A 16,250-nucleotide genomic window follows, 5' to 3' on the forward strand; every position below is an offset into this window, starting at 1 on the left:
GCTCCCCTATAATAGCTTCATTCACCCGATAGATAACCAATAGTACGAGGGATGTTCAATAAGTAACGCAAAGAATGTTTTTCCTCACCCAGTTTAGGCTGAAAAACTGCTGCATTTGTTGTGGGACATCGTCGAATGTTTCCGTTTCAGCCCCTGTAGTTTCATGCAGTTCCGACAGGTGGCGGCACTATACGTAGCCTTCAAAATAGCCTACGAAACTGATGTGCGTTCCAGGCAGAGATCTGTCATTGAGTTTCTTTTGGTGGAAAACCAGAGCACGCAGATATTCATAAGCGCCCGTGCGGAGACCTGACAGCGAACAAAAGCATGGAGAGTCGTTGGGCGAGGCGCCGCCCCTTTGCAACGCCGCCGCGCATATCTCCCGCGTGACGGTCCACCACACACATCTGTGACTCCTGCAGTGCCTTCCCCAGGAAACTGAAGAGAAGACTTCAGCATATTCATGGCCACAAAACTACCAGCGGATTTCTTCTTCCCCATTACAAAACAAAGACTTCCACAAGTCTGCGCAACCGAGTGGAGCTCAGAAAACCTCATTGGACAGTTCTACCTCATCCACCCTACGGTCCTGATTTCGCACCTTCCGACATCCATCGGTTTGACGTAGTGAAGGATGCTCTCTGTTGGAAGCAGTACGTGGATGTTGGGGAGGTTATTGGTGGAGCAAGACGTTGGCTACGATCACAACCAGCAGAGCGGTACCAAGCGGGCACGCCGGCCTTTTCATCAAGGTGGCGTTTATGTTGAAACCGAAGGATTATATAGCCAAAAGCGTGATGTATAATATGGTGTACTTGAATCCTGAATATAGCCAACCTGCTTTCACCAAAAAAGAAAAATAAAGTATTACATTACTTGTTGAACGTCCCTCGTAATTCTAAATTGGAGTGACCGAGAAGATCCAGTTCAGAGCAAAGTTGCGGGGAGATAACGATACCATGGTTACAAAAATTTCTCCAAGAAATTTAATTTAATATCTTTCTAACACAATTTGACTATTAAGCCTTCGCCTTCTGAGCACTTTACGTCACCATAGCGCTGGAAATACAGTCATAAGTAGACTAGTACGTGAAGAAGTGCCAAAAGGAATATTTTTAAATGTTCTTCTTACAAAATTCTTTGTAGTTTTCGGAACATAAAAGGTTACTTCAAGGAAAATGTGCCGAAGAAAGCCCCAAAATTTGACGAATGTGTTATGCGTCTTCCCACATGACGACGCCCACGTGTCCTGCTGACAGGTCTGTTAAGAACAGAAATTCGTTTTCACTTGTCTGTTTTTAATAGAATTCTAGTCTTTAATGTGTCAGTGAAACAAGATTAACAGATAGATAATTATATGGTACTACTGAAAAACACAAATGAGAGATTTAACAACTGTACACGGAATCGTAGACCAAAACTGTTCTCATAGGACTAAACACTTTAAAAATCGGTGTGCTGGATGCTCTATTATGTTTCAGTGATAGTGCAGTGTCGAGTTTTAACGTTATGGAATTGATGGAACTGCTTGGTGAACTAAATCTGTAAAGATTTTAATTGCCATTGACCGCTGGAGACTCTTCAAAGCAGATAAATCAGTGTTGAAAGTCACCAAAGACGCATGAACAAAAAGAAATCTAAAAAAGAAAAGGGTGGGAGACCAACACCAGACGTAAGATGAATATGGACCTGGGATGAATTAGCGTTATGCATGGAAGGTAGAGAAACAATCTTTAACTTCAACTTGAAGTTCGCTTTTTGATGTTCTGGTACACACTGATTGAAAACTGTTTAAAGATAGAGGCCTGAAATTTTGTGTAGTCTCTTAAAACATACTTAAATAAAAAGTAGACTGTTGCTTGGAATTAAATTTGAAAATTAAAGACGCTTTTAAGGAAAAACTGTGAATTAATTGCTGAAATTTTTGATATAATCATCATTAAAAAGATTTTTAACCACAGTTTACCACAGTAACATATCTTCAAAATTCTACTCTGAATATAATAACGGAAACAACATCCGGAAAAAAATCAAGCTTCTACTTTTTATTGATTTCAAGGTTTGTGTATCTATGCTGTGCAGAAATAATTATCGTGCTTCATTTCACTTGCAACACAAAATACAGATCAGAAAAAAAGTGTTGGATAAAGAGCTGTGTTTCATACACCAAACTGTTCACAAAAGGTCAGTTAAAAAGTAATAAGCACTATAAGTGCTTACAACACTTATTCTTTGCGGTATACCATTTGGAAAACTGACATAGTTTTCAAGATATCCTCCTTGTGTTCATGAACCCGTCCCCTCAAAGCAGTTAGGGGTGGATAGATCAAAATAAAGGGCGAATACCTCCATTGGTGTCGCGTCCTACGTCACTTTAATAAACCGGCTATTAGCCTCCTCTGTCCTTCCCGGGGAGGCCCCACGACAGACCGGTCGTCCAGTTCGCCTATAGCGATGAGAGCCCTCGCCGCTCTCACTTTAAGCACATCAATAAAAGCGGCTGAGAGCAATCTGCTGCCCGCCGCGCCCGTTGTAAATCGGCTTCACTGGACGGCACGGGGCGGTTCTCTTTCATTAGCAGAGAGAGAGAGAGAGAGAGAGAGAGAGGTACGGAGGGGGAGGGAGAGAGAGAGAGAGAGCAGCTCGCGAATGTTTGTTCAGCCCCCCTCTCGGTTCCCGTCCGGCCTAGCAGCGAGCACAAGGTCACTCCGTCAGAAAAGCACTCAATTACGCCCTTATGTCATTCAAGCACCTGAAATACTTCCGCGATGTAGATGAAACGTGACCTGACGAATCGTCTCTTGACTTTCTGACGGCATTTATAATACTAAATTTTAGGATTGGGTACTTGCAATCGGTCTCCTTCACTTGCGCCTGTATGAGGCCTCTTTGCAGTGTACATGTCAAAGCAATGCCAACTTCTGAACAAAAAAATATTGGCGTACTTTTCAAGATTGTGATAACCCAGACTTAGACAACACTATTAATTCAATAGTAATTACACGTATACCTACATATTGAACCTAGTCTGGAATTTGATAAATCAAGATCGTGCGACGTATATCTGATCTATGTTATTATCACATTATTTTGCGTATGCATGAGCGCATATTTACATTTTGATATTCAAGCACTATTACAGGGGCTCTTCGATTGTACATAAACACAATCAACAGTGACTAAGTTGAAACGATCTCAATAGACTATTCAAATCAATTTCTACTTCTTAGCAAGCGCTCCTAAGAAGAATGTATCTTCTAACTCATTTACCCATAAGTCTCATGTCTCATCAACGGTGAGAAACTTGATTTTGAATGATATTTTTTGCTAATTGAGGAAGCATAAATCCTTGTGTTTCTGTACAGGAGGAGGGAATGTTGTCGTGTCGAGAAGGCAGTTCATACGTAAGCTTACAGACTGTAAAAAAAAATTCAATGCCTGAAATAGACACCAGAAAGGAAATTCCTATCAACTACTCTTTCACTTGTTATGGCCTAAATCTCTTCGAATTTCTCATGTACGTTGTAGAAATTAGGCTGCAGCGTGGTTGAGACGTCATTTACTTCGACTGCCCTCGTTTCATTTCGGAGAACTTCTTCCAATAGGGACGAGAAGGACAGAGCAAATGTTTTCATACCAGCCTCCGTTCATATTTTGTTATAACGGCCATTTGCAAGTTTTCGTTAACGGACAACAATATTGGGTTCCTGGAGGTGTAGAAAGAACAGGTAATCCGGTATCAAGGAGTTTGGAGAATGTGAATAATATACAAGATATATCAAAAACAATCATCCGATTTGGCACATCTGAATTTCTGAAACTAATAAACCAGTAATCCTTTGATTTAAAAATTCACAGACGTTGCATGTTTCATGTGCAAACGTCGACGGAACACACGCCGTACGGACATCGGGGGCATGTTGAGCTGTCGAGCTGCACGGCGAACGGATTTGTGCGGACTCCTTGTGAAACTATGACGGGTGCTTTCGACGTTTGTTTCAGACACTCGGGGACGGCCCGGCGATTTGCCTTTACACAGACAACCTGTTTCTCGGAATTGTTCACGCCATCGTCTAATGCTCTGTGCTGTATGAGGATCCACACCATACCTAGTACAAAAGTCACGCTGAACAATTATTACTGTCCGCCGGCCGAAGTGTCCGAGCCTTTCTAGGCGCTACGGTCTGGAGCCGCGCTACCGTTATAGTCGCTGATTCGAATCCTGCCTCGGGCATGGATGTGTGTGATGTCCTTAGGTTAGTTAGGTTTAAGTAGTTCTAGGGGACTGATGACCTCAGAAGTTAAGTCCCAAAGTGCTCAGAGCCATTTGCACCAATTATTACTGACCCGCTCTAAGCAAAACGTAAAGCACAAAACGCTTTCTGTAGTCACGACACCGTTTTTACCAGATCTGCAGTGGAGGCATATTGCTGCTACCTAGCGGGAATTATGTAAGACTCGGGAGTTTGCTCTTTCCAACAAAACGTTATTCATGCACCTGTCTCAAGTATCAGAATAGTTATGAATTTTTGAATCGGGTGATTCTTTTTGATAAACGCTGTATTACTCAGAGAGTATCACATGACATGTTCCAGCCAACCTAAAATACCGCTGGTTTTTCCTAGCAGTTATTTCGCTGCTGCACTGCTCTGGAACCCACCTAATTGCCTCGGTACAGGACGAAGGCAAAACATGCACAAAGCCGTATGTGTGAAAGCTATTCAATGACATCTTGAAACTAATTGACTTTGTTCCCCACAGTCGCCTACTACACAAAATACGTCAGTACGGAAAATCGCACGATACGTTTGAAATGATGGACCAGGTTCAAAAACAACTCAGTACGTTGTTCTTAATGACAGCGGATAATCGTCGGAAGGTAAACTAGCATCCAGGGAACACCAAACCACAGTGACAAAATCGTCATTGTTCGCAATTCCCAGGGTGTTTCAGCTGTGCCATCAACCTCAAACATTTACGGAATAGTTTAAGATAGCGAAATTACTTTTAGAAAATGTTCTCACTACACTAAATGCAGCCAATGGAAATTACTGCAAAGTCCATTGCCAACCATGACCCTATTGACTTAGAGCTTTTTCCTGTAGCTATATTATAACCAGCATCCTTTTCGCGTAATAAGGTCGGAAAATAATTAATTACGCTTTGGTATCTTCGATCTCAAAGAGCCGGATTCAGTCGATAACATGTAATAATTGAAAATTATGATTTATCAATTTTGAACATTAAACGCATTTTTGTTCATGGTTTCGTACAAAAATAACGAAATAAAGGTTTTCTCAGGCCTTTTCCGTCAAACCGAAACGGCGGATAGTGGGTCCACAACCGCTTATATTGAGACAGGGAACCGACTGTGGAAAATGCTTATTATGGACACGTACAATGTAGACCGCATAATAACAATTTAGCCCATAGTAATGCCCAAAGAGATGGGAGCCAATCTCAGCTCATACGAGGGAAAGGCACATGAAGTTCTGCTGTCTGTTGTATATGGAGGCAGACTGCTTAGACCCTACAAAGTACCGAGATAGATAGCGCAATGTTTATAGCACTGGTCTCATATTTGGGAGGACGCCGATTCAAACCCGCGTCCCGTCATCCACATTTAGATTTTCCATGATTTCCCTAAATCGCTCCAAAACTCAGCGATGTTTCTTTTGAAATGGCACGGCCTATTTCCTTCCTCATCCTTGACTCTGTCCGAGCTTGTGCTCCATTTCTAATGGCCTCGATGTCTACGGGAAATTAAATCTCATCTTCCTTGATTCCTTCCTTCCATAGCAACCAGATTTTCATCCGTTTCTACGGGGGTTTCATACATCAACGTATTGAATTAACCCAAGACAAAAAAGTCCGGAGGTGTGAAACCTGGTGACCGCTTTGGGCATGGGAGAGTCCACCGATGAGGGTACGTTATGTTAAGGTGCTCGCAGACATTAACATCGACGTGGGCTGACTCACCGCCGTGTTGAAACCACCTCCTTTCGCGGACCAACTGGGTACCGTCTCGAGGAACGGTGGCGACAAGCCTCGCAGGCACAAACAGGTAACGCGGGCCAGTCAAACCGGGACCCAGAAATAAGTTGCTATTAGGTGATGCCCGGCCACACGTTGACAGAGAATCGTTGCTGGTGGCAATCGATATGGATAACGTGGGGATTGTCCTCACTCCCGACTTGGCCGTTATAGATGTTGAAAACACCATCATCGGTAAATGAGGCCATACAAACTGTATGAAGTTCGGCACTACATCAGTGCAGTGGATATTCAGTAGTCAGAAGTGAACGCGGGGCTCAAACTTCGTTGATCCCAGTGCTTGCATATGTTCTTTACGACAGGGATGTAATACCTATTCCGCCAGTACTCTCCACACTGTATCATTCGAAGTATGCACTTCACAGTTGAGTTGACGAGTGCTTATTGGCAGGTGGTCGTCCACACGATCCAACATCATTTCCTCAAACAGTTGTTCAGAAGTGTCTTTGGCAGGAATCTTGGCCGGCTCTCAGTAGCGGGAACTACCCCCGTCTCTCTGTATCCACGGAGATAAACTTCATCCATTTAGGGTGACACCTGTTGGGAATGCTTCCTCTCTACATTCCTGCTGCTTTACGGGCCCTACATCCTCCTGTACTGTTAATTAAATCCATGTCTGCAAACTCTCGTGACGAGTAAAGTTCGATCTCTGACTGACTATGCATGTTTCACTGTAGACAGTAACAAACCTCACCATGGATACATCATAAGATCTCTGATACAATGGACCACTGACACCAGGAACAGTGATGCGCGTGCTGTGATACCCCTCTTTTCTAAATTAATTGGACAACGTACCACTCCACAGGTGGAACGATGGAATGCAATACAACGTTTATGCAAAATTAATCTGTGACTCTTCAAATGTAAATTAATTCGAGTTGAAACAAATGATTGTAGCTTCAGTAGCGAGGGATTTTGTCTCCCTCACTCACTCTGTTCTGTTATATGTTCCGATGTAGACTCACGCTTTGAGAGAAGGTGCTGTAGTCTTGATGTATGCATATTTTGAGCCAATATATCAGTTTAAAGCCATTGTATCTACCTTGTCCTAACACGTGGTTATGTGTTTGAGGAGAGGAATTGTGGAAGTCTTGATTAAGGTGATGCAACTGATCGTCTGGCATAGTAGCAGCCTATATACAAATTTTCATGATCAGTCATAGAACCCGCCTTCATTACCTTTTCGTGATTTACGAAGTCTGATTACAATTTTTTGTACCCTTTTCTATGCACGTGCGCACTGGCTAACCAACCTTTCATTACTTATACATTTTCTTTCATCACGCTACTAATAACCGACTACAAAAACCAGCTACACCGATTTTTAAACACAGTATCTTATTTATTTCATTTTATTTGTCACAACGTCTCATCTTCTTTGTAATATTGCAGTTTTAGTTAACTTTATTAGAAAACATTTTAATGAATTGCTCTGACCCTTTAAAAATTGTCGTCTACTATGTTTCATGGAATTGCACCTGACAGGTGTTGCACGAAAACATCATTATACACGAAAAGAAAGTGAAAACCTTTTCTGGACGAAAACTGGACGCGGCTATATAGAGAAACTTTAAATGTGGAACGCATTGTTGAAGGCAACGTGACATCATCGCTGTTCCAGATACAGCTTTCTGCTCAACTGTGTACAGTTAATCTCACTAAAGCATTCGTCCATTATTGCTTGGTAAATGCGTATTTTCCTTTGTTAAAATTCATTGTATTCATAGATCGTTAACGTGTTACATACCGCAAGATGGTCTTGCTTTTAACAACTTATGTATAAGGAGAATGACAAATCCATAGCGTGCACTACGAAGTAAATTGCTTACGCTAGCTATTACTTATACTCAATTTAATTCTATAGATACTTGTCTTGGCATCTTCGCAACATTTTCGCAGTTTTTTCAACAATATTGAATAAAATGCTGAACAGAACGAACTTGAGACTATGGATGCAGAAAAATTACAATTTTCGAGCCCGAACCAGAAGCAAGCTCTCAAATGCGGGTATATATTTTAGCTGGAAATCTTCTGTATGAAGAAGACATTCACGCAGCCAACAAACACAAAATAAATACTTTGAAACTGATGACGTTTCACGTGTGGCGAATGTTATGTTAAACAGTGCTCCTGCAAACTAATCATCAGCCTATTGATCCGATTATCGTAGCGTTGCAAGAGTTATGTAAGGACTATAAGAGTTTCAAAACAGAGCAGAAAAAAAACCAAGCCAATGAATTGCCGACTTTAACTGCTAATTCTAATAATTTTTCTGTGCAAATCAATAGTTTAGTAAGTGACTCGTCGCATCTAAAAACAGCTTACCGTAATATTCCGCAGGCTACATCGGTTTTGATGAAAGGGCAAAAACAAATACGCAGTATCGTAAAAGAATCATAGAATAAAAGAAATGGTTAAAATGCCTCTGAGCACTATGCGACTTAACATCTGAGGTCATCAGTCACGTAGACTTGGAACTACTTAAACCTAACTAACCTAAGGGCGTCACACACATCCATGCCCGGGTCAGGATACGAACCTGCGACCATAGCAGCAGCGCGGTTACGGACTGAAGCGCCTAGAACCTCTCGGCCACAGGGGCTGGCTAATAAAGTTACTACCGTTGATTAGCAGAGGGGCGAAAGTGGAAAAACTGTTTAAAGATCAGTGCAAAGTCATTGTTGACGACATTCCTGATTAACAGACAAAGAAAAATACAGAAATCAGTGATAAATTCCAAACTTAGACGAGTTGTAAGCGAAACAGTCACACCCACCGAGCCGAACTGTGACAGTTCTCGTGAATCCATTAAAATAGTGTTCGGGAAGATTGGATTGACTTGAATTAAATATATAATGGCGTGGCCAAACGACTACGCAAATCTTAACAATAAATACCTGCAGTCAAGGACTTAGTTCAAGGTGCAGCACCGATAATAAAGCAAATAAGTAATGAATGTGTAATCCCACTATTCTTCCTACGCTGTATGATAATGCTACGAATTCTAGCGGCTTGTTAGCGAGTAATGTCCCGTACGAAGTGCTGGCAACATCTACTGTACACAATACAGCAAATGAAGAGATCCTGCACAACATAGACCATTCAGTCATTTTATGACAGAATAGTCCACGCCCAATTGTATAAATTAAGACTTTTAAAGAGATGTTGCCGCCATTCTGGTCAGACCAGTAAAACACACGCTTCAAGATAGGATATGTACAAGACGATGGAACCCTATGGGAGACACAAATTTGTGAGATCAAAACTTGTCAACAGTTCGAACGAGCCTTTTTGTAGAAATATTGGTCTCGAAGTCACCAGGACAAACTTAGAACACATGTTTTTAACCCAGAACAATTCCATTCTAAGCAAGGCAGTTCAAAAATGTGTGTGAAATCTTATGTGACGTAGCTGCTAAGGTCATCAGTCCATAAGCTGACACACTACTTAACCTAAAGTATCCTAAGGACAAAGACACACACCCATGCCCGAGGGAAGACTCGAACCTCCGCCGGGACCAGCCGCACAGTCCATGACTGCAGCGCCTTAGACCGCTCGGCTAAGCAAGGCAGTCTTCGCCGCTACTTTCAAAAGTACCGAAACAAAACCCGTTACTCGGAAGAGTCAATCCCGCACAAAGATGGTCTGAGATTTTTTAAGGCAAAATTGCCGTTACATATTCGTGAAAAGTTAATACACGTACCGGGAGACTACGTAGATCTCTATGTGTCGATGCTAGATTCAACTGACCTTGTACACGAAGATGTGAAGGCTAATAAAATTAACAATATCGGTTACAATAGCGTGGTGCCGCCGAGCCATCCGACTGCGCAAAAACACAGCAATTGACGGCGCAATGGCCCCAGCCCTGCTGCTGTCGCGTCACAGCCGACGTCACCCGGGTATGGGGTGAGACGATCTGATCATTCCCCGCCGAATGTGAACAGCAATAATAACAGTAGGTAGAATAACAGGAATCGGTATCATCCCTAGTATCAAGGAAATGATGGTGGACGAAGTTACAGAAGAAGAAGTCCGCAGGTCGTGGTCGTGCGGTAGCGTTCGCGCTTCCCGCGCCCGGGTTCCCGGGTTCGATTCCCGGCGGGGTCAGGGATTTTCTCTGCCTCGTGATGACTGGGTGTTGTGTGATGTCCTTAGGTTAGTTAGGTTTAAGTAGTTCTAAGTTCTAGGCGACTGATGACCATAGATGTTAAGTCCCATAGTGCTCAGAGCCATTTTTTGAAGTTACAGAAACAGTAATAATGATTACTGGCACGCGCATGAAGCCAACCAGAACCAAAGAAATGGAATAAGTACTTTCCCATAAGATAGTCCTGTGCCATCTGTTCAGCCTGAAAACAGCTAGCTAAATCAAGACCATTTCGCGGCTGTCAATGAAGTAACGAATGGACCACCTCCCACTGTCCCTATTGAAAGTCCAGCTAACTAGTTTCGATCTCAATAAGCACACAGGTCGTGGTCATATCGCAGGACGGGCTTAGTGTTGACAATCACGTCAATATGTTGCGCTGTAATAAATGTAATGATTTTATTGAAGAACTGTGCAGTGATCAGCGTACAGTTTCGAACGAAAAGAAGTTATGGTGCAAGCATCTATAAATGCTATTCTGGGAACAATCCCAACTACGATTATTCTAGATGCTGATGCCTCTATGAATGTAATGTCTCAAATTCTATTTAATAAAATTTAACACGTAAATAGTGCATCAATATACTCGGTAAGAAAATTTTCAGCTGATAGGATATATTCCTGGGGCAGCCTGTCAAACGGCAAACTGAAGCAAATATTTTAATTGGTAACGGAGTGACTTTATGCCCGTTCCTAACTTTAAGGTCTGGTATGTATTGAGTTTTTTAGAGACAAGGAGGCAACAACAGACTTTTCTTAAGGCAAGCGCTACTTATGTATTGAGAGTGGAAGTGTTGAAGTCGATTTAATACGGGTACCAGTTAAACCTGATAAAATATTATCAAGAAATAATAGTACGATTATTAAAGGCTAGGAGTGCATCTGTCGACGATACATCGACATGCTGCAGTAACAATTACACCAGATGCACTAGTAGGTGTGATGATGTACTTAGATCACTGCATTGTGATGAGCAACAGGGATAACCGAAATAATTACTAATGATACATTTACATCAACTCCACGACAAATCTGGTGTAATAAACACTTATGTCTATCTAAAGGACGTGGCACCTCATTATACTTTTCGTAGAAAATAATACTCCATCCCATGGTGGAAACGAGAGGATGTGGCTCGCGAGATTGTTGTAGAATCTTATCGTGTCTTCATACTCCCTGTATTGTATTCCTTCGTTACCTGTAATGAATGCGAATGGAGAAGTACCTCTGGTCCTAGACCCAACCACAAGTAACGAAACTATAATACCAGTATGCATACAACCTGAGAATTAGGAAGAGCAGCTGCAAAAGTACCACAGTGTAAGCTGTTTGTCTAGCATCAATTTTTGATCTTGTTGGTAGTAGATAACATCAACTGTGTCTAGAAAATACGCAGCTTTTGTTCACGCTGGCAGAAGGTATCGGTTTTGTGTTTTGTCCATCGGTCTAAATGTATAGTCTGGGATATTTAATAGAGTGCTAAACATTGTGCTCGGACCTGATCTGATTGACAAGGCTACGCTATATGTTAATGACAATCTGATTGTTACTGCCACACTAAAAGAACGCCTGGACTTAATTGATTGGTTTTTTTTTTTTTTTTTTGCAAATTTTCGCAGAACAGAGTGACAACTAACCAGCAAAAACCAAAGTTTGGTGAGAGGAAATTAAGTTTCTGTGTCAAATTATTTCATCATCACGCATAGTACCTGTACTCAATAAAACGAATGTAAACAAGCATTTTTCCACACCTCGCGCTAAACGAGAGCTAAAACCATTTATTGATTTATGTGCTTCCTTTCTTCGTTGTGTGCCCAATCAATTTCTGAACAGTCCATCACTCTTCGGTTTCCTAAAGAAGAATCCACTTGGGTTTTGGTCATATAGTTGTGAAACAGATCCTACATCACCATCGTATGCCATTTGCCTTTTGTATTGCCACTGGTGCATCTTTTTCAGGTATCAGAGCTTGTCCGTTTCAGATGTCACAGGATGAAATTAAGACTGATGTGATCAGTTTTGCGAGTACAGCTTCGTCTGAATGTGAACATGGATATCCAGTTACTGAGCTTGAATCTCTAGCAGGCATTTCGACTTTTAAAAAATTTGATGATTATCTTTATGGTAAACACATCAGACTGTACTGCGATCACAATGTTCTTAGCTTTCCATTAACATGTAAGTGACTATACCATTGAGCTGCTAGACTGAAGACCTTTCTTCAAGAATACGACTTTGACATAATGCATAAGCAACGTAAAATTAATGTTGTTGCTGTCGCCTTATCGCGTCTCTCACAAGGATTAACTGAAGTATCTTATCTCATCCAATAAATCACAGATTACAGAATTCTGCTATATGCACAATTATTTCGACATGTATAGTAACATGGCAGCCTAGCAGGATTCAGATCCTGGATGGCGTAAGGCATAAGCACTTCTATCGGACTTCCTGTCTGAGAAAACTCAGTAACGTTGTAGGACACATAATGACATGTTGTTCTACAGACGCAATGTCAGTAGTAGTAACTAGTGTGTATGTATTCCTAGCGCATGTAGAGAATCATTAGCGTGGCATACTCACTATGTTTGGGGCCACTATGGTGTTACTACATGCTTCAGGGAACTGAATTTGTACTGCTATTTTCCCAATATTTGCAGCTACACTGAATAGTTTTTAAAAACATTTATCGTATGCCAGAAGGGTAAACTGACAGACAAATGCTGTAATATGGAATTACACCCAATACTACTAACGCAACCAGTGTACTTAATATCTCTCGATACAGCTGCGCCAGCGGCAACTCCACGTGCTGGTGTCAAATATTTACTAGTTCTCTATGATATTCTCTCTAAATACGTTAAACTATATGCATTGAAGTCAGCAGCAGCATCTACTATAATAAGAAGAATTCACAAACAGTACATACTCCCGGATAGAAAATCTGTTCTATTCTTTGCAGACAGTACATCGAGCTTTACATGCACGAAATGGAAAGAATTTCTGAAAGACAGTGACATCAGGCATGTTTTGATATCCTATAATCCACAAAGTAACCTTGACGAACGTAGTTTTTGGGATTTTCATTGTTTTCTAAGAACTTATGCAAATAAATAACATACCCGCTGCTAGAGCTTATAGAACCATTTGAACAACCAGTAAGTAACTTGCTCATTTACACCACATCACACGAACGTACAGAATTACTGAGAAACAACGAAGAAGTAAGGGAATGGATACCTATCTTGGCATTTCTGATGAAAGAAGAAATCGCCATATAAGGAGAGGTCAGAAGCACACGAATCCCATTGACAAAACACGCCAGAATTCGAAAGGAAATACATGATAAAGAACCAGGACAAAGTCAGAGATACGTTTTTGGAAAACCAATTATGCTAAAATCAGTTCAAAATTTTCTGCACTGGATAAATGCAACAGTAAATGGCAGCTTCTTCCACCGCCCCATATAAGGTCATTGGTATAACTAAGCCTGTCAGTTAGTTTTTGGCTCAGAGGAAATTAAGTGTTCATATGCCCACCAGGATCTGAAGACGTATATACACAGCTATTCACAAAGTTTTAAAGCTGAGAAAGACCATAAAAATATCTATTTATTACCGGTAAATTATAAAATGGAATGAGAGATTTAAAATTTGGTACGTGTCATTATGTTCTGTGAGAAACCATTAACGTTGATATGCTGAGTATATACTCAATTGAAGTATTATTTGTATAGAAGGCTAAAATCAGTCTGACAGCCAAACATCCATTCTATATTTCTATTACATTGTTGATCATGAAATCACATGCTTTTATGTTCCGAGATTGCAATCTTAATTTATCTGCTTATTTACGCTATAACCAAACTAGCTGTGTTGAGAAATTAGATTTGCATGTCAGAAACATTATTGTGCCGATGATAATAACGTATAAAAAATGTCGCTATTATAAGCAAGACACGCAATCCATCTGAGTAATTGGTGACTACTGTGCTCTATGAAAAACTAAGAAACATGAGCTGTACTGTTCTAGCGGCTACTATGACTTTATGATAAAGTGTAAAATAAATACGTCTGAACATATTATTCCATTAGTTTTGCTACGCCGTGTGATGTTGATTGAACTGGTAGATTCTCATGACTACATAGTGCGTGTTATGAACAGTTATAATGAAATTGAATTATAAAGATTGCGCTGTGTTGTACTGAAATCGCAGAACTTGCATGGTTACTCCTTGACGAAAACTAGTGAACACAATAATACAAAATAAACCTTACGAAATGTCATGTCCCTTGGTAGAAAACTCAACGGATCATGAATATACGAATAAATACAAAAAAATGAAACATTTTAAGTTTATGTCCCTGCGTTTGATGTCAACAACAGCTTTGTATTTCTATGTCTAATATTTTTCTTTCGTCACAACCGTCGTGCGCTGCGTTGATCCTATTGTGTAATTGTTTCATGACTCCTGGACCTATTCAACACCTGAAGCCTACGAGAGTGATATGCTGGTCATCCTCCAGTGCCATGTGCCAGTCTGGGCAGACAATTCCATGCTTGGGTCCTAAAGCCTGCGCTGCTACTACTCCTCGTCCTGTGTCGTCTTTCGGTACACTTGGTCTCTATGTCGACAACAGATCCACGCCTGGGTACATAATGGAATGTCATACGGAGTCAGTGAAAGATCTAAAACTGTAACCATTATTCCGTATCTAGATTGTTTTTTTGTTAACACTGAAATGACTATGTTGCACCTAACATCGTTAAAAAATAAGTGTGTCGAGATCGTTGTGGTTGAAACATAAGGTCAACGTAGCTTCAAAAGTGAGCAAAGACGTTTCCTATTTAATGAAAGTACTATTTGCTATTTATGAACCCTCGTAATATGTGTAAAGGGAAAACACTGTACAATATATTGTAAAACAGGTTACTGATCTATCAGCGGAAATATGGTTTAATGAGAAATGATTATGAGTTAACAGACAGTTGACAGCGAAAACTTCACTGCTTCCTGAGGAACGTCGCGAAGTTAGGCAATAAATTACGTCAACGCTATTCTAGAGCACTGTGTGTTCTAAAATAATTGGAAAACCGGCATCTCCACAGGTGAAACGATGCAATGTAGCAAAACTTTTATGTAAAATTAATCTGCGGCTCTTCAAATGTGAATCAGTCCCCGTTGAATCAAATGATTCTAGCTTCTTTAGCGAGGGATCTTGTCTACCTCATTTAAGGTCTTCTGTCTGAGCTTCCGATTTAGACGCACGCTTTGACAAGAGGTGAAGTACTTTTAATGTATCCGTATTTTCTGACAGTATTTCGATTAAGCTATCAAACGTTCTTATTTGATATAAACCATTGTATCTGTATTTTATCAGCCCGTATTTATTTGCTTCAGTATCCGTCTGAGACGAAGAACTTTGGAAGTGATGTAATTGATCGGCTGCCATTGCACTAGCCTATATGCAAATTTGCCTAATCAATCACAGAATCCGCCCTCATTATCTTTTCATGATTTTTGAAGCCGATTACAGTTAGTCATATGAATTATTTTTCACGCCATGAATGGTAACAGAAATATTATAGCACGTCAAAGGTTAAAGCGCCGGTGCGATGCAATCGGTTGTCACTTGACACACGTGCTGTGAACTAAGTTATATGCAATACATCTGTTTGACGATCAGGGATGTACGCTGTTTATCACCCGCTGCCTGTTCCAGTGTCCAACGGACTCCTTGGATCTTCCAGAGAGTGTGGCTGAACTAGATGAGCCGTTGCAATTCATTCATAGAGACTGGCGGTCGTCGCGTCGAACAATTACTATGGGCTAGGCTGTTGTTATGCTGTGTACGCAGTGTATATGGCATTGCTATCCTGAGTGAAAGTGAAGAAGAATTAAATGATCTGCTGAACGGAATGAACAGTCTAATGAGTACACAGTATGGTTTGAGAGCAAATCGGAGAAAGACGAAGGTAATGAGAAGTAGTGGAAATGAGAGCAGCGAGAAACTTAACATCAGGATTGATGGTCAAGAAGTGA

The sequence above is a fragment of the Schistocerca americana genome, chromosome 1 (genome assembly GCF_021461395.2).
Source record: "Schistocerca americana isolate TAMUIC-IGC-003095 chromosome 1, iqSchAmer2.1, whole genome shotgun sequence".
Lineage (NCBI taxonomy): Eukaryota > Metazoa > Arthropoda > Insecta > Orthoptera > Acrididae > Schistocerca > Schistocerca americana.